General features: G+C 38.1%; 2 pseudogenes; both read right to left on the bottom strand.

The window, feature by feature from the left end:
• Positions 1-327: 327 nt before the first annotated feature.
• On the bottom strand, positions 328-1,445 carry LOC129657137 (olfactory receptor 1165-like; annotated as a pseudogene).
• Positions 1,446-13,683: 12,238 nt separating this feature from the next.
• Positions 13,684-20,908, bottom strand: LOC129657364 (olfactory receptor 5D13-like; annotated as a pseudogene).
• Positions 20,909-20,996: the final 88 nt, after the last annotated feature.

The raw sequence follows: 20,996 nt of genomic DNA, 5'->3' as shown, positions 1-20,996 counted from the left end.
ACTCAAAAGTCCTAATTTTACCTGGAGTAAAATAAAGTTCTGAGAAAAACTAAAAGTTGCATTTTATAGAACTGAATCAAAAGAGTTAGTTATGAGAACCTGAGTGCAAATTTAACCCTAACCCTAACCTTAACCCTGACACTAAACAGAGTCATCATCTGTGTTTGCAGCAGTGTTACAAATCTCAACATAAACAATAGCATAAGGAGTGAGTCTCTAACAATATATATCTTTTTGTCACTCTGACTTCCATAATATATTATTTCTATATTAACTCAGAAATAATTGTAGCTCATCCTGACCATTAAAAAAATGTAAAATGCAACATACAATTTATTTGAAACATAGTTATACATTTACTTAAAATAAAGGTAAACTAGCATCAGAAATATGTAAGAAAATTATTAGGCATAATATGAACATAAACATATTTATTTGAGTTATACACATCTTGACTTTAATTCAAGTGGTTTTTCAGTCCTATTGGACTTCTGAATTATATTGATGGAGAAAGCAGTTTCATAGTTCTCAAACTCCTGACTGTCTCTTTCACACCTTTATTCCTAAGGCTATAGATAAGGGGGCTCAGCATAGGAATCATGACAGTAAAAAACACAGTGGCTACTTTGACAAGGAGCCATGAGCTTTTGGAGTTTGGTACACAATAAAGGAACAGGACAGTCCCATGGAAAATGGTGATGGCGGTCAGGTGGGAGGCACAGGTGGAGAAGGCTTTGGGGAGTCCAGCAGCTGAAGGCATCTTGATGATTGTGACAACTGTGAAAACGTAGGAGGTGAAGATAATCAGGAGGCTACACACACCTCATTGAGTGTAGAAATGAAACACATCAGTTGACTGAAATGGGTGTCAGAACAGGAAGCAGAGGTGATGGCAGAATACTCACAGCCAAAGTGATGTATGACATAGAACTGCAGAAGGACAGCTCCAAAAGAGAACATGTGATTGTCAAGGAACACATTATACCCCACGTGTAAGTCCCAGCGACCAGGAGGCTGCAGAGCTTAGGAGACACAGCAACTGTGTAGAGCAGGGGGTTACAAACAGCCACAAACTGGTCATAGGCTGTCGCTGCTAGCATGGACATCTCCATAATCACAAATGCACAGCCAAAGAAAAACTGTGCCATGCATCATTTGAAAGAGAAAATTCTGTCTTCCACTACCAAGATACCTAGGAGTTTGGGTGTAAATACACTGGAAGAACAAATATCCAAAAAGGATAGATGGCTAAGAAAAAAGTACATGGGTGTGTGGAGTTTGAGACTTGTCCTTATGATCACTATTATGCCAAGGTTCCCCACCAGAGTGACTGTGTAAATGGTCAAGAACACCAGGAAAAGGGGTGCCAGGAGGTGCGGGTATTCTGAGAAGCCCAAGAGGATGAACATGATCACAGCGCTCTGATCTCCTTCACTCAGAACCATGGATCTTGATTTAAAAGATAAAATTAAAGAATTAAAAATTGAGCAATGAAACATGAGAAGGTGGAGTGAAAGAATCTCAAGATTGCTCAACCTAAGCTAGTGAAGCAGGAATGTTCTGAAGTGTCGGGCTGAAGTCTTTGCTTGACAACTTGAGTAAATTTGATTATGGGAAATTAGCTTTATCCTTTAGAACTTTAGTTTCTTTATCTGGAAAATAAGAAAGGATAGTATATATCAACAGTAGTATTATATATAAATGATTCCTGAATGAATATAATGCTTAGAGTACTAAATATCCCCAAAATAGAATATAATTATATGAGAACACAGGCTACATAGAAGAAAATTAAAAAAAGAAAAGAAAACTAAACAAATCATTCATTGGGTTATGGCAGTCATATGATAACAGCAGAATTGGCCTAGGAAAGATTAAACATTTTTAACACATAAAGAAAAATATAATAGTAAATTTCTCTGGGGTTAAACATATAACTGCACAGGCACGATGGTCCTGAGACTAATAAAAGTGGAATTTAGCCTGTATATTGCTGTTTTCAGTTCATATAGGTTTCCTCTGCCAAAAATCTTCTGGATTCCATATCCCTCAGATCAGAGTGAAAGGATGATCCTAGGTTAAATCAACTCACCAAATGCCACATATCTTTGGTGTATTTCTATGATGGATTCCTTGCTAACACTAATATGCTGCATACACATTTTGTATCAAAATTGAAATTTTTGTTTAAATGTTTCCAGTCCTTTAATCAGAAAGTTGATGATTCTTGCAAAATATAGTTAATAATTATAGCAAGAAATATAATCTGTTATTTTTGCAACAGTCAAGAAATTGCAGAATGAACATGTCTTTGAGTAATAGGCAGACTTAAAAATTATACTTCATGATGGTGTTTTAATTTGTTTTATATCTAACTACCTAACCCTAGGGACTAAAACCTTGAAGAATTCTTACAGAGTTTATTGTCATGAGCTATAGACAGAATAACTAAAGGAAAATTCCTCTTCTGTAATTTAGAGTATGATTTCTTTTGTCATTGACCTATTGCTGATGCTTTTTTTTTTCCTTTTAAAATTTTTATTGGAGTATCATTCATTTACAATGTTGTGTTAGTTTCTACTGTACAGCAAAGTGAATCAGTTATACATATATCAACTTTTTTTTAGATTATTTCCCCATATAGGTCATTTCAGAATACTGAATAAAATTGCCTGCTCTATACAGTAGGTTTTTATTAGTTATCTATTTTATATATCAGTTCAGTTCAGTGACTCACTTGTGTCTGACTCTTTGCGACCCCATGGACTGCAGCATGCCAGGCTTCCCTGTCCATCACCAACTCCCAGTGTGTGCTCAAACTCATGTCCAACGAGTTGGTGATGCCATCCAACCATCTTATCCTCTGTCATCTCCTTCACCTCCTGCCTTCAAACTTTCCCAGCATCAGAATATTTGCCAATGAGTCGGCTCTTTGAGTCAGGAAGCCAAAGTATTGGAATTTCAGCTTCAGCATCACTCCTTCCAATGAATATTCAGGACTGATTTCCTTTAGGATGGACTGGTTTGATTTCCTTGCTGTCCAAGGGACTCTCAAGAGTCTTCTCCAACATTACAGTTCAAAAGCATCAATTCTTCGGCACTCAGCCTTTTTTTATTGTCCGGCTGTCATATCCATACACAGCTACTGGAAAAACCATAGTGAAGAAGCTTTTAAAAATAATTCACCTCCATACAGAGGCTGTGTTTGTGCATGCTAAGTCGCTTCAGTCGTGTTGGACTCTTTGTGACCCCATGGACTGTAGCCCACCAAGTTCCTCTGTCCATGGGATTCTCCAGGCAAGAATACTGGAGCAGGTTGCCATGCTCTCCTCCAGGGGATCTTCCTGACTCAGGAATTGAACCCCTGTCTCCTTATGTCTCCTGCATTGGCAGGAGGGTTCTTTACCACTAGTGCCAACTGGGAAGACCATACAGAGGCTATACTTCTTAAAATCATGAAAAATTACATTAGTATATTTTCCAATGAACCTAACCCAAATTATGGCTGATACAATGTGCTTTTTAGTCTTACATATCTCTACATACATTGATATGAAAACACACAACATTACACTGTACAAAACACAGCACATTATACTATACATATTTTTTGCATTTAGCCAGTTAGGCTTATTATTCATGCCCTGAGTATGAGTACCATCAGCTATGGGTTGGTAGAGTGGATATTGATTAGATGTCATGATCTTAGCTTGGACAGCAAGGAGATCCAACCAATCCATCCTAAAGGAAATCAGTCCTGAATATTCATTGGAAGGACTGATGCTGAAGCTGAAGCTCCAATATTTTGGCCAACTGATGCAAAGAACTGACTCATTGGAAAAGACCCTGAAGTTGGGAAAGATTGAAGGCAGGAGGACAAGGGGCCAACAGAGGATGAGATGGTTGAATGGCATCATTGACTCGATGGACATGAGTTTGAGTAAGCTCCGGAAGTTGGTGATGGACAGAGAAGTCTGGTATTCTTCAGCCCATGGGGTCACAAAGAGGCAGACATGACTGAGCAGCTGAACTGACTGACTGATTGATGATACTGCTGATCAGTTCAGAACACCCAGGACTGATCTCCTTTAGAATGGACTGGTTGGATCTCCTTGCAGTCCAAGGGACTCTCAAGAGTCTTCTCCAACACCACAGTTCAAAAGCATCAATTCTTCAGCGCTCACCTTCTTCACAGTCCAACTCTCACATCCATACATGACCACTGGAAAAACCATAGCCTTGACCATAGATGGACCTTTGTTGGCAAAGTAATGTCTCTGCTTTTGAATATGTTAAGTTGGTCATAACTTTCCTTCCAAGGAGTAAGCGTCTTTTAATTTCATGGCTGCAATCACCATCTGCAGTGATTTTGGAGCCCCCCCCCAAAATAAAGTCTGACACTCTTTCTACTGTTTCCCATAGATCCAGCTATAGTTCTGTACTACAGTCACAGAGGTCATAGCACGAATATTTTTAATTCATCCATGTGATCCCTGCACCTACTCCTTTATGTCACATATCAAGAAAGAAAAAAAAGGGCATATAAAATATTGACCCAATAAGATGATACTACATAGTTTCTTTGGAGGAAGAAATTGCAACCACTCCAGTATTCTTGCCAGGACAATTCAATGGACAGAGGAGCCTGGAGGGCTACAGTCTAGGGGGTCTCAAAAAGTCAGACACAGCTGAACACACACACACACACACACACACACACACACACATACACATAGTTTCCTGTGTAGGAAATGATATACACATATGAAGGGGTGTTGGAAACAAAGATTACACAAATTATTCAAGATCAAATCAGTTGCTCAGTCGTGTCCGACTCTTTGCAACCTCATGAATTGCAGCATGACAGGCCTCCCTGTCCATCACCAACTCCCGGAGTTCACTCAGACTCATGTCCATCGAGTCAATGATACCATCCAGCCATCTCATCCTCTGTCGTCCCCTTCTCCTCTTGCCCCCAATCCCTCCCTGCATCAGAGTCTTTTCCAATGAGTCAACTCTTCTCATGAGGTGGCCAAAGTACTGGAGTTTCACTTTAGCATCATTCCTTCCAAAGAAATCCCAGGGCTGATGTCCTTTAGAATGGACTGGTTGGATCTCCTTGCAGTCCAAGGGACTCTCAAGAGTCTTCTCCAACACCACAGTTCAAAAGCATCAATTCTTCGGCGCTCAGCCTTCTTCACAGTCCAACTCTCACATCCATACATGACCACAGGAAAAACCATAGCTTTGACTAGATGGACCTCTGCTGGCAAAGTAATGTCTCTGCTTTTGAATATACTATCTAGGTTGATCATAACTTTCCTTCCAAGGAGTAAGCGTCTTTTAATTTCATGGCTGCAATCACCATCTGCAGTGATTTTGGAGCCCCCCCCCTCCCCGCCAAAAAAATAAAGTCTGACACTGTTTCCACTGTTTCCCCATCTATTTCCCATGAAGTGATGGGACCAGATGCCATGATCTTCGTTTTCTGAATGTTGAGCTTTAAGCCAACTTTTTCACTCTCCACTTTCACTTTCATCAAGAGGCTTTTGAGTTCCTCTTCACTTTCTGCCATAAAGGTGGTGTCATCTGCATATCTGAGTTTATTGATATTTCTCCCGGAAATCTTGATTCCAGCTTGTGTTTCTTCCAGTCCAGCGTTTCTCATGATGTACTCTGCATATAAGTTAAATAAACAAGGTGTCAATATACAGCCTTGACGTACTCCTTTTCCTATTTGGAACCAGTCTGTTGTTCCATGTCCAGTTTTAACTGTTGCTTCCTGACTTCCATACAAATTTCTCTAGAGGCAGGTCAGGTGGTCTGGTATTCCCATATCTTTCAGAATTTTCCACAGTTTATTGTGATCCACACAGTCAAAGGCTTTGGCATAGTCAATAAAGCAGAAATAGATGTTTTTCTGGAACTCTCTTGCTTTTTCCATGATCCAGCGGATGTTGGCAATTTGATCTCTGGTTCCTCTGCCTTTTCTAAAACCAGCTTGAACATCAGGAAGTTCATGGTTCACATATTGCTGAAGCCTGGCTTGGAGAAGTTTGAGCATTACTTTACTAGCATGTGAGATGAGTGCAATTGTGCGGTAGTTTGAGCATTCTTTGGCATTGCCTTTCTTTGGGATTGGAATGAAAACTGACCTTTTCCAGTCCTGTGGCCACTGCTGAGTTTTCCAAATTTGCTGGCATATTGAGTGCAGCATTTTCACAGCATCATCTTTCAGGATTTGGAATAGCTCAACTGGAATTCTGTCACCTCCACTAGCTTTGTTCGTAGTGATTTTTCTAAGGCCTACTTGACTTCACATTCCAGGATGTCTGGCTCTGGGTCAGTGATCACACCATTGTGATTATCTTTGTCATAAAGATCTTTTTTGTACAGTTGTTCTGTGTATTCTTGCCATCTCTTCTTAATATCTTCTGCTTCTGTTAGGTCCATACCATTTCTGTCCTTTATCGAGCCCATCTTTGCTTGAAATGTTCCTTTGGTATCTCTGATTTTCTTGAAGAGATCTCTAGTCTTTCCCATTCTGTTGTTTTCCTCTATTTCTTTGCATTGATCGCTAAAGAAGGCTTTCTTATCTCTTCTTGCTATTCTTTGGAACTCTGCATTCAGATGTTTATATCTTTCCTTTTCTCCTTTGCTTTTCTCTTCTCTTGTTTTCACAGCTATTTGTAAGGCCTCCCCAGACAGCCATTTTGTTTTTTTGCATTTCTTCTCCATGGGGATGATCTTAATCCTCGTCTCCTGTACAATGTCACGAACCTCATTCCATAGTTTATCAGGCACTCTAGCAAATCTAGGCCCTTAAATCTATTTCTCACTTCCACTGTATAATCATAAGGGATTTGATTTAGGTCATACCTGAAAGGTCTAGTGGTTTTCCCTACTTTCTTCATTTTAAGTCTCAATTTGGCAATAAGGAGTTCATGGTCTGAGCCACAGTCAGCTCCTGGTCTTGTTTTTGCTGATTGTATAGAGCTTCTCCATCTTTGGCTGCAAAGAATATAATCAATCTGATTTCAGTGTTGACCATCTGGTGATGTCCATGTATAGAGTCTTCTCTTGTGTGATTGACAATTCTGGTGCAGCTAATTTTGGAAGATTTAGCCAAATGGACAACCTATAACTCAGCAGCTAATTGAGGTTCCCATTAACAAGTGTAAGCTATTTTTAATATAGGGTTAAGAAATAAAGAAAATATCTGCTTACTTGTTTGAGCATATATTGTCACGACATCAATGCTGTTGGCCTGATATTTCCACTGAAGCTTTGTCAGGGATGGAATCAACAGACATGCTTGTAAATCCAATCAAAGGAGCATTCTAAAAGAGAATCACTTGAAATAGAAGGTTTTTGGTTTTTTACTTTTTTGCTATTTTACAGATTTCTTAGTATGCTTTTTATTAGTAAATCAAATATAAATGATAAAGATAGTTGAAGTCCATGTAGACCAAAGATAATTAGTGCAACAAGTTTATTAATTCTATAGAATTTTTTTTGTAATTCTTTGTAATTCTAAATTCCTTTCTTCCAAATTTTGTTCAGAATTGCATGCTAGTTTTAGTTAAAGCGAGGACTGTGTATATGATACTAACTTGTTTCTTTTTTAAAATATTTATTTATTTATTTTTGGCTCATGGCTCCAGAACACAGGCTCGGTAGTCATGGTGCACAGGCTTAGTTGCCACGTGACATGTGGGATCTTCCCAGACCAGGGATCGAAACAGTGTATTTATCCTCCAATATGTAGTTTAGTTAAAGCTTGAAGACCTTAATTTCATAAGCTTTGACAGTGCTTCTAGACAGAGAAGCCCAGATTGTGCATGCTCCCACAGAGAGGTCAGGATTGCATTATGTAAATACATTTTAAAAAATGGATGTCTTAATTATTTGTGATATGGCATCTTTTTTGTTAAAAAAACAGAATTATTTCAAATTCAGATTTAAAGATTTGTGAAAGTGGTAAGTGCCAAATACTCATTTAAGGAATAAATAACTAAATGGTTTTATTTACAGAATTTGTTATTTTTTAAACAACTACAACAAGTACAGTGAGAAAGAAAAACAAAAGAAAAATTAGAAGAAAGACAAGTTAAACTACAGGAAAATGTTTGTCAGGAGAAATGTTAAGGTTCAAGAGTCTAAGCCAGAGAAATATTAACATAAATTGTTAATGGACCCAGACAGATTGTTGAAAAAACTTTTTCAAAGGGAGAAGTGTTTCATTTGTCTGATACAAAATCAGACTGTATCTTAACAGACACCAACAAGAAACTGGGGGAAAATATCAAAATAGACTGGAATGCCAACAATATTGCAGAATGCCACAGATCATGTGATAAAGAAAATTATTTTATTATGTTGAGGACTATATAGTCCCTGACACAGGGACTGAGAAATTTAGAAATTTTTCCCACTGAGAAATTTAGGGAACTTTCCTAGTGGCTTAATAAAAAAGAAAATTCTTTTAGGGCTACCATAAGATATTTCAACTTCTTTCAAAGTAATTTTTGCCCAAGTGTTGATACCCAGAATTTTGTCATTTCCTATTGCAAGCTCCCCAGGACAATCAAAAGAACCCATACCTCATTTTCTCCCATTTCCTGTGATCACCACAACTTGTTTCATGACAGTATTCTTCAGCAGACACCCAATTTTTCAAGACATTTGTTTCAGTTAACATTCTATTACAGTCATCCACAAAGGATAATTTATAAACCATAACATTACTACAGACCATTGATTATTGGAATCCAATTTTCTATTCACATGATGTTTGGTCTGTGTTTAAGGCTAAAGATATTGTCCAAAAACTCATCTTTGAAAGTCTTCCCCCAATTTACCACTTCTTGCTTGAATTTCTTTGGGAAAACATAAACCTCACTAGAAGGTTATAAGAGGAAAATGCTTCTTTTAAAGTATTGAAGAATTGATTTAAAAAAAAAAAGAAAAAATTGAATCAAGATATTGCACAATAATGATCACACTGGAAGAGTACCATGTTCAGGACTGGAGATGCTGTGTTAGTAGAATATGGAAGAATGCAGATAGGTATTACAGATCAAGAAACTATCTTTTCATAAACGTGAATCAAAAGCTCTTTTAATAATTTCTCACTAAATCTAGTAGATTTTATATTTTTAAACTTTTTACATTTTTTGATTCTGAATTTCCCTTATGTAAGGGCTTCCCTTGTGGCTCAGAACGTAAAGAATTTACCTTCAATGCAGGAGATGTGGGTTTGACCCCTGGATGGGGAAGATCACCTGGAGAAGAGAATGGCTACCCACTCCAGTGTACTTGCCTGGAGAATTCCATGGACAGAGGAGCCTGGCGGGCTACAGTCCATGTATGCGTGCTCAGTCGCTTCAGTCGTATATGACTCTGTGTACCTGTGGACTGTAGCCCACCAGGCTCCTTTGTCCATGGGATTCTCCAGGCAAGAAGACTGGAATGGCTTGCCATGTCCTCCTCCAGGGGATCTTCTCCACCCAGGGATTGAACCCAGGTCTCCTGTGTCCTCTGTGTAGCAGGCAGATTCTTTGCCACCAGGCCACCAGAGGAAGCCCAAGCTACAGTCTATGGACTCACAAACAGCTGGACATGACTGAGCAACTAACACACTTTGGCTTTAGTTATATAAGGAAAATGTCTTGTAATAGAATAATATAGTAAGATATGTGCCCAATCAGTATATTGGCTGTTGCCTTCTTTAGTTAGTCAACATATTAATATTGGCATATATACATCATGCACCAGATCCAGGTTCTGTAATTATTGCTCCAGAAAGAAGTGAACATTGAACTGTACAGTTCTTAGCAGTATTGTATGTATCCTCAGCAACCGTTTTGTCATAGTCTTTCAAGGAAGAAAAGTTATATATATACTTGCTACATCCAAAAGTTTTAAAGATAAGTAGCATATAAATCCATCTATAGAAACAGTAGTTCATAAATGTTACTTAATATAACCATTAGTGAACTAACCTATGTTATCTAACATATCAATGCATTGAGCTTCGTAGTTAAAATGTTTACTTTTAGATTGAAAGTGCAACCTAAGAATTTTTGGAAAAGACTTTGCACTGCATTTATATAAATAAATTGCCTATTCAAGAGCATTTACCAAGCAAAAATAATCTATACTAAAAGGATTTTGCAACTATTTGATCCTTTCTCTTTTGTTTTCTTTTCTACTTAATATAAAATCTAATGAGAACCAAATAATAAGTTACATAACTTCAAATTTGATATTTAAAACAGTATATTTTAATTCTTATCTTAAAATATTACTGAATATGTCAGATATTACATGATGCATTCTCAAATTTTCTAAATCATTTTTGTGTTAGTAACAGATCTTTATTAAACTACAAACACACAGCACACTATTTTTGTTTCTGATTTTTTTTTTTTTTTAATTTTTGCAATGCTGTGTTGGTTTCTTCCATACAACAATGCTTATTATACATGCATCCCCTCCCTTCCTAGGCTCCCTTCCCTCTCCTCATTCCATTCCTCCCACTAATCACAGACCACCAGACTGGGCTCCCTGTACTGGATAGGAACATTTGGTTATGACCCTTGGATGACAAACAGAAGTTAAATTCCTATCTCTATTGCCATGCGTAAAGAGGGTCGGGAATTTTGCTGTATATTCTTAAACAATAAAAGACATATGATTTAGTGCATTTAAAGCACTATGGTAAATATTTAATTTTCATGGAAAGCTCTAAATCATGGAAGGAAATGTAATATTTAATATGTTGAATTATAACTATAACACACGGCCCCTCCCTACTTTCTGCTTATAAACCTTAATCATGATTGAAGTGAAGTCGCTCAGTCGTGTCCGACTCTTTGCGACCCTATGGACTGTAGCCCACCAGGCTCCTCGGTCCATGGGATTCTCCAGGCAAGAGTACTGGAGTGGTTTGCCATTTCTTCCTCCACGGGATATTCCCAACCCAGGGATTGAACCCTGGGCTCCCGCATTGGAGTCAGACACTTTACCATCTGAGCCACCAGGGAAGCCCGTTAAGTGAAGTGAGTGAAGTTGCTCAGTCATTTCCGATTCTTAGCAACCCGGTGGACTGTAGCCCACCAGGCTCCTCGGTCCATGGGATTCTCAGGCAAGAATACTGGAGTGGGTTACCATTTCCTTCTCCAGGGGATCTTACTGACCCAGGGATCGAACCCAGATCTCCCACATTGCATTCAGACACTTTACCGTCTGAGCCACCAGGGAAGCCAGGGAAGCCCATTAGTAAGACACAAATAGGAAAGGCAAGTTCTTATATTTAATCTCAATCAGTCATTTCCCTAAAGCAATCCAATGACCCATCAATTATTAAAACCTTTGGTAAAATCAGTCATAGTCATGGATTCTCTGCTATTTGCTATAGAATTACCTGGAATTATCAAGAAAGAATATCTTTGATGAGGTAAATGTTTTAATTAATATTTAGTGAATATTCAGCCAGGGCTTTCCAGGTGGCGCTAGTGGTAAAGAATCTGCCTGCCAATGAAGGAAATGCCAGAGACTCTGGTTCAATCCTGAGAGGCCTGGATTAGATTCATGTATTGGGAAGTTCCCCTGGAGGAGGAAATGGAGACCCACTCCAGTATTCTTGCCTGGAAAATTCCATGAACAGAGGAACGTGAGGGGCTACAGTCTATGGCATCACAATGTCAGACCTGACTGAGAAGGCATGCATCACACATGCACAAATATTGAGCCAGCTTCTTCATGTCACCCTATACCCCTGACCTAAAACATAACAGCTCTACAAGAAGCAAAAATTTTCAAACCTTGCCTTTGAGTTTAGCCTTTTTTTTTTTTTTAACTTTGACCGAAACATAGATGAGACCCAAACGGGGACTTGATTGCTTCCAACATAAGAATGGTCCAAGGAGGATGATTTACATACAGGTCTGTAGACTGAAGATAAGTTGGTCCATTAGCTCAGACTTGAAGCTCGAGTGTCCTGCCTCATATCAGCAGAGCTGCCTCAGTAAAGTCACTATTTCAAAAATAGCTGTTGTTGCAACCTACTGGAGTTCATAAATGTTTCATTTTCATGAAAAAATGGCTAATGCTTTACTGAAATCTGTACACTAAATCAATCAATTTGTTGGTTGGTATATTATACTATCATGGGAGAACTGGTTTAAAGATACTGTAACTTAAAATGAATTGAAAATTACCTAAGTAAAATTTCTAGTAAAAGAGACCTCTGTTGTCCCCTTCTCCTCTTGCCCCCAATCCCTCCCAGCATCACAGTCTTTTCCAATGAGTCAACTCTTCATATGAGGTGGACAAAGTACTGGAGTTTCAGCTCTAGCATCATTCCTTCCAAAGAAAGCCCAGGGCTAATCTCCTTCAGAATGGACTGGTTGGATCTCCTTGCAGTCCAAGGGACTCTCAAGAGTCTTCTCCAGCACCACAGTTCAAAAGCATCAATTCTTCAGCACTCAGCCTTCTTCACAGTCCAACTCTCACATCCATACATGACCACAGGAAAAACCATAGCCTTGACTAGATGAACCTTTGTTGGCAAAGTAATGTCTCTGCTTTTGAATATACTATCTAGGTTGGTCACAACTTTCCTTCCAAGGAGTAAGAGTCTTTTAATTTCATGGCTAAAGTCACCATCTGCAGTGATTTTGGAGCCCCCCAAAATAAAGTCTGACACCGTTTGCACTGTTTCCCCATCTATTTCTCATGAAGTAATGGGACCGGATGCCATGATCTTCATTTTCTGAATGTTGAGCTTTAAGCCAACATTTTCACTCTCCACTTTCACTTTCATCAAGAGGCTTTTGAGATCCTCTTCACTTTCTGCCATATCTGAGGTTATTGATATTTCTCCTGGCAATCTTGATTCCAGCTTGTGTTTCTTCCAGCCCAGAGTTTCTCATGATGTACTCTGCATATAAGTTAAATAAGCAGGGTGACAATATACAGCCTTAATGTACTCCTTTTCCTATTTGGAACCAGTCTGTTGTTCCATGTCCAGTTCTAACTGTTGCTTTCTGACCTGCATACATATTTCTCAAGAGGCAGATCAGGTGGTTTGGTATTCCCATCTCTTTCAGAATTTTCCACAGTTTATTGTGACCCACACAGTCAACTAGCACATAGAAAATAATCTATATCTGGTTATATTATCAATTATATTTAAACTATACCATATTATGAACTATTTAAGTTAGATATATTTCAAATTCATCTTTGTTTGCCTGGGAATCTTCCAAAGCCAAAGTGTTTCTTATGGAATTAATAAAGTCTTAAGATACTTAGAGTTTTATGCTAAGCAGCTCTCAATGTACTACTTTTACATTAAGACGTAAACTTCCTTACTGTAGGCTATAACTCTTCAAATCCTTTTAAAAGTCCTTCAGTTCACATGACTTGAATTAAACTGAAATTTAACCAGGACAAATACAAGGTCAGATACTATACACACAAAAAATTACAATTCAGTGTTTGTATCAAACTTCTAGTTGAAGTAGTCTTTTATTTCTATTTTTATTTGTAATTTTAAAGTTACTTTAATAAAATAAAAGAGTGAACAGAAATTGGCCTGTCAATTGCAAGGTTAAAATAGGTTTATGATTCGATTTGTTATTGAGAAACTCTTACTCTCAAAAAATCTTTCTAGCTTTACATTTTATCACAGAAAAATTTAATATTGATTAATTTCTTCACTGACTTTTTCACATCTTTGTTCCTGAGGCTGTAGATCACTGGGTTCAGCATGGGGATGACCACTGTGTAAAAGACAGAGGCCACCTTGACCATGAGCCATGAACTTCTGGAGTTAGGAACACAATAGAGGAAAAGGATGGAGAAGGCAATGGCACCCCACTTCAGTACTCTTGCCTGGAAAATCTCATGGACGGAGGAGCCTGGTGGGCTGCAGTCCATGGGGTCGATAAGAGTTGGCCACGACTGAGCGACTTCACTTTCACTTTTCACTTTCATGTATTGGAGAAGGAAATGGTAACCCACTCCAGTGTTCTTGCCTGCAGAATCCCAGGAATGGCGGAGCCTGGTGGGCTGCATAGTCCAGTCTATGGGGTCACATAGAGTCAGACATGACTGAAGTGACTTAACAGCAGCAGCAGCAGAGGAAAAGGATGGTCCCGTGGAAGATGGTAATGGTGGTCAGATGGGAGGCACAGGTGGAGAAGACTTTGTGGCACCCCCCCCCCCAGTCGCAAGCATCCTTAAGACAGTGATAAAAATGAAAACACAGGAGGTGTGAATAATCATCAGGCTGCTTACTTCATTGAATGTGGCAGAGACTAAAATGATCTCCTGGTTAATGTAGGGGTCAGAGCAGGAAACAGCAACAATGGCCGCATGCTCACAGACAAAGTTATTTATGAACTTAATCCCACAAAAGGATAACGTTGATAAAAAGTATGTGTATATTAAGGAACAGGCTATACTCCAAGAGTATAATGCAGACACCACAAGGAACAAAGCTTCTGGGACATCACAACAGTATAGAGAATAGGGTACAAATGGCCACGAATCAGTCATATGTCATCACTGCCAACAGGAATGTCTCTGTCACCACAAATATGCAGACAAAGAAGAATTGTATGAGGCATCCTGTGAAGGAGATGGTTCTGTCTTCCACAACCAAGTTTTCTAGTAGCTTGGGTGTAACTACTGTTGAGTAACAGAAATCAACGAAGGATAAGTGGCTGAGAAAGAAGTACATGGGTGTGTGGAGCCTGGAACTGGACTTGATGATCAGGATCATGCCCAGGTTCCCCAGCAGAGTGACTATGTAGATGGTCAGGAAGACCAGGAACAGGGGCAGCTGGAGCTGAGGATATGCTGAGAAGCCCAAGAGAATGAAAGTGACCTCAGCACTCTGGTTTGCTTGGTTCCTGTGGAAAAAATATCAATGTTGATCCAGAAGAGTAAAAACTAAACTTTGAAATAGACAAGAGAATAGAAAATGTGATGAGAAGCTCACTGGGTCTCTGTTTACAGTGTTTCTGTAAATGCTATACTTCTGCTTTATTTCAAATGCTAATGTTCACTTGTATGTCAATTATACAGCCAGTAATAATTTTCATTGTGTATGATATTCAGAAACAAAGAACTAAAACAGATTAGGTCCTGCCTTATTTCAAATAATAAAACTCATTATTATCAGCTGCTTTCAGGAGACATTGTCTTTGTGTAACTCTGAGCTTTGTGAAAACACCTGATATGACAATCCAATTACATGTATTGGAGAAAAACATGTCATTAGGTTCCACAGTTTCTTACCTGCCTCACCTCCTGAGCTATGAGACAATTAACTTATATGCTAATTTGTATAATGGCAACATCTCTGCAAAACAGTTAATATAATATTTTCTTGGTTGTTGTACCTCCTTTCAATTCCTTTCTTATTCCTAGTTATTCCAAATTCTCAACCCATTCTGGAGCTATGCTATAAGACATACTAAAATTTTTCACTTATGTTGAATTAATTTTGAAAATGTTTAAATGTATTCTCCATAGCAAATTGTATTATTTATCAGAAGTTTCAAAACAAAATATGTGATATGCTTCCTGTGATAATAGTTGAAACGATACTGAACAGAAAACTCTTAATTTTTTTTTCCATAGTAGCAGATTTTGGAGTTTGGGTGACAAAAATAAGAACGGTGAAAGTACTGGAGAAAGCATATAGGCTTCAGAATGGATCAAATATATACTCTGCCATTTTGAATTAAGTTTTTAATTCTTCCAAAGAAAAGTGGCTGGAAAACACCTATTTCAAATGGGACACCAGAATATTTCTTTATTATTACTGATCACAATGCATTTCCTCTATAGTAAGATAAGAATAGTAATATAAATTTTAAATCACTAGATTGGAACTAGATACTTCAATAATGAATTTAAAAGCTGTAAGACATGGTAGAACAGATATTTACTTTTTTATATATTAGAATTTCATTAGAACACTTGGTTTAAGATGCATGTTTCCTTGTTTTCCTCTAGGTTTTCTCACCACACTATAGCTCTCTCTGATTCCCACATGATGAACTTGTAAGAAAGATATCTTCCAAAGACCATGTCCACAACGGATCTTCTGTAACAAACTTTGTAAGGTCTCAGCACAGCAAAGATTGATTATGACTGTTATTCCATCCACATTCCTTCGATTTAAAATGCTCTGTGCAAGTTATGAGAATAATTTTCCATGATTGTTTAATATAACAGTGACTTTAAGATTCCAAATAAATGTTAATAGCAAATGTAGGACATTAACATTATTCAGTATGACTTTTCCAAAAACTGCTTGGATCTATACATTCAACCTCTTTATCACTTAATACATCCTTCTTAGTGAAGGTGGATTTATCAACCTCTGCTATATAGTACATGCCTATTTCTTTATAATTTATTTCCCCATTTTATTCTTTCTTATGATGTTTACTTTATTTTACCACCTTCTTTTATAGACATGACTCATTGTTTCATCCCCTCTGTATACAGACAAACTTGCATATTTATCACTCACAATTACTGTAGGTTATATCCCTATTATTTATAAATATGGTAGTTACTGTCACTTTATTTCTAGAAAATTACAGGAAAATCTTGAAGACAAGGCCCACTTTGTGGGCCTCCTCCTTTTGCCAAAAGGAGAATTCTCCATTTCCGACTTTATGGTTGATACCTAATGAGAAAACTAGGATACAAATTATTTGAAAGAAAGAATTGGAATATGACTCCATAAACCTTCTCAGCCAAAACGTGGTTCTTTGTGCACACCTTGTTCTACACGTGTGTCTGTCTCCTACAGATATTACTGGATCTTTGTATTTTCTTTTTTAAGTAAAACAAGAGAGACATGAGTCAACTCACCTAAATACAGAAGAACTTGAATGAGTCATTTAGTGAAGAACTCTTTGCTAACATTAATAAACTCCAGCAATGCTGCTGCTTAGGACTTAGTAGAAACACACCTGAAAAGGGTAGTAAAAGTGCCCAGTATTTTTCATTAATTATTTCATACTTCACAATTCTCCAACCTGTTAATAAAACTCAGAGATACCAAAGATAAGATCAAGCCTGAAAAGTAAATCCTGGCACCAAACTGTATCACAAATATATGCCATCATGACCTTAGGGATGTGAAACCTAGAGAATGTAACTGAGGCACTGCCTTGATGACTGCAATTCAACTAATTACATTTTAACTCTGAACTCTGTCCCAGGTGGTATATTGATTGTATATTATTTCCCTAAAGCCTTAAGGCATTTGTATTATCAACTTTACTCATTTAATCTTAAAAAATAAAAAACACCATTAAAAAAAATCTATGTAGATATAAAATACATAAATCCACAAAGGGAAATTATACACCAATAGATTTATCTTTTATTAATCCATATTTAATTTTTAAAATTTTCTTATGAAGGTATATATATATTCTTATGTTTCTAAACATATGGCTGCTAAACTATAATTATACTGTTTATTTTGTACTTTACAATATTTGTACTATAAACTTTATTTTATATTTACACTATTGATTCTATTGATAGAAAACAGCTTCCATTGGATTTTAAAATATAGAATGTTCTCAGATGTTTATATTTATTACTGAATCTAAAATGAAATTTTGGATGATATGTTTTCTAAAAAATCTGTTTATGAAAAGGATTATATTTTCACTAATTTTGGTAACTACCCATCTTGGCTTTAAGGACACAGGTTAAGAATAATAATAACTTGATGCAGAAGGAGCTGAAGTGGAAGCAGTGAAAGATTTTACATTCTTGGGCTCCAAAATCATTGCTTTATGGTGACTGCACCCATGAAATTAAAATGCACTTGATCCATGGGAGGAAAGTTATGACAAAACTAGGCAGCATATTCAAAACCAGAGACATCACTTTGCCAACAAAAGTCCATATAGTCAAAGCCATGGTGTTTCCAGTATCCAAGTATGGATGTGACAGTTGGACCATAAAGAAGACAAAATGCCAAGGAATTGTTCTTTCAAAGTGTGGTTCTGGGGAAGACTCCTGAGAGTCCTTCAGACAGCAAGATCCAACCAGTCAATCCTGAAGAAAATCAAACCCAAATATTCATTGGAAGGACTGATGCTGAAGCTGAAATCCAGTACTTTGGCTGCCTGACATGAAGCGATAACTCACTGGAAAAGACCCTGATGCTGGAAATGATTGAAGGCTAGTGGAGAAGAGGGCAGCAGAGGATGAGGTGGTCAGATGGCATCACCGACTCAATGGACATGAGTGTGAGCAAACTCCAGGAGACAGTGAAGGGCAGGGAAGCCTGGCGTGCTGCAGTCCATGGGGTGGCAAAGACTCGGACACGACTTAGTGATTGAACAACAATAACAACAAGCTTATTTCTCACTAGTGGAAGATTCAAAATACATTTAACTGGGTAGTTGTGCCCTATACGGGCTCTGATTTCTCCCAACTTGTACCTCACCATCATCATGGTGCTTCTGAGGTTATGATTCTCTTAATATTCACTGGAGAAAGAATAGATTCTTCTTCAAATAAATGATGCCAGGACAATTGGGCATTCACAAGTAAAATTCTGGGATTGGACACTTGCCTCATATTATATACAACAGTTAACTCAGAAAGTGAACAAGGTCCTGAATGAAAGAGCATAAACTATAAAACTCTTACAAGAAAAACACAGGCCTTACATTTAATGCCCTTGAATTTGGCAGTAGATTCTTAGATAGGGGAACAAAAACATAAGCAACAAAAATAAATAAATTGCTAAATTGAACTTCCTCAAAATTTAAAATATTTGTATATTAAAAACATTATCAATAAAGTGAAAAGAAAAGGTACAGAAAAGAAACAATAAAGACAAAAAGTCACATCAGATACAACACAAAATTTACAAATGTCCAACAAGCATGTGAAAATATTCTCAACATATTTAGTTATTGAAGTCGTGTCCAACTTTTCATGACCCAGTGGGCTCCCCTATCCATGAAATTTTCTAGGCAAGAGTACTGGAGTGGGTTGCCATTTCCTTCTCCATGGGATCTTCCCAACCCAGGGATCGAACCCGCGTCTCCTGCATTGCGGGCGGACGCTTTACCGTCTGAGCCACCAGGGAATTGCTACAGACGTACAGAATAAGTTTGGCGGTTCTTCTCACATGGATGAACATAGAATTACTATTAGACAAAATGCTTAGCAGGGGAAAAAATAGTTTTTCACATAGAGGTGTTAGGCTTTTCCCCCAATTTCTGGCAGATAATATATATCTTATGTGATAGTAGAGTCTATTTAGGGAGGAGGGTCTGGGTAGACCTGATATCAAGGTGTGTGCATGCTAAGTCACTTCAGTGGTGTTTGATTCCTTGCCACTCTATGGACTGTAGCCCACCAGGCTTCACTGTCTACGGAATTCTCCAGGCAAGAATACTGGAATGGGTTGCCATGCCCTCCTCCAGAGGATCCTCCCAACCCAGGGATTGAACCCATGTCTCCTACATCTCCTGCACTGGTAGGCAGGTTCTTTACCACTAGTGCCACCTGGGAAGCACCACAGCATATAGAATTCACTCCTTAGACTGGATGTGAGTTTACTGTGAAGTGTGTTAGTTGCTCAGTCGTGTCTGAATCTTTGTAACTCCATGGACTGAAGCCCACCAGGCTCCTCTGTCATGGGATTCTCCAGGCAAGGATACTGGAATGGGTTGCCCTCAGTTTCTCCAGGGGATCTTCCCCACCCAGGGATAGAACCAAAGTCTCCTGCATTGCAAGCAGATTCTTTATTATCTGAGCCACCAGGGAAGTCCATGAGTTTACTAGTTGGGCAAAATTAAATCAAGTTAACCAAGATGCTCTAATTGGTATCAGCAGGGCCCCCATTCAATCCATTAATGTTATTTACCAACGAAGTTCTCTGTTATGTTATCATTGTACAGCAATAGCTATTTTATATGTAATTTGACTGACATGAAAGACTATTTTAGATTTAGCTGGAACTATTTCTGAAGTGTGCATTTCTTAATTTTATTTTTGATGATTTATGTACAAAGAACAAATAAATTTTATATTAACAAGTAGAATTTTACCAAATCTTATTCAGGACTTTGTGGGGGCAGAGACATGACTTCTTTGCACTTAGTGCTGCTACTGCTAAGTCGCTTCAGTCATGTCCGACTCTGTGTGACCCCATAGACGGCAGCCCACCAAGTTCCCCTATCCCTGGGATTCTCCAGTCAAGAACACTGGAGTGGGTTGCCATTTCTTTCTCCAATGCATGAAAGTGAAAAGTGAAAGTGAAGTCGCTCAGTTGTGTCCGACTCTTAGCGACCCATGGACTGCAGCCTACCAGGCTCCTCCGTCCATGGGATTTTCCAGGCAAGAGTACTGGAGTGGGGTACCATTGCCTTCTCCATCTTTGCATTTATAATGTACCAATTCTTTCTGTGTGGTGTTAAATAAATATATCCTTTAAATTTAGACTTCCCTGGTACCTTAGATGGTATCTGCCTGCAATGCAGGAGACATACGTTTGATTACTGGTCATGCAGATCCCCTGGAGAAGAAAATGGCTACCCACTCCAGTATTCTTTCCATGGACACAGGAGCCTGGCAGGCTAAAGCCCATAGAATTGTAAAGAGTCAGACATAACTGAGCAACTAAGCACAGGAATGTCTTTTAACTTTAGTGTCTTAGTGTTGAACAATTCTTAGTTACTATGATTCAACTCATGTAACTCCCTCATGGTTAACTATAAACTTTCATGACAACTCAAATCTATTCTTTCATGACTTATGACTTAAAGAAAAGAAATAAAGAAGACTCACCTGAACAGCCAAATGGTAATGTGTCTTTACTCAGAAATCTTTACATGACAAACACTTTATCTAGAGACTTAAATAGTCTAGGCTTTAATCAGGTGTTATTTATTATTTTATTGCTAAGTCTCTACAGTTTACTA

This window comes from Bubalus kerabau, chromosome 7 (genome assembly GCF_029407905.1).
Source record: "Bubalus kerabau isolate K-KA32 ecotype Philippines breed swamp buffalo chromosome 7, PCC_UOA_SB_1v2, whole genome shotgun sequence".
In the NCBI taxonomy this organism is placed as follows: Eukaryota; Metazoa; Chordata; class Mammalia; order Artiodactyla; family Bovidae; genus Bubalus; species Bubalus kerabau.
This window is presented reverse-complemented; position numbering and strand designations above follow the sequence as displayed.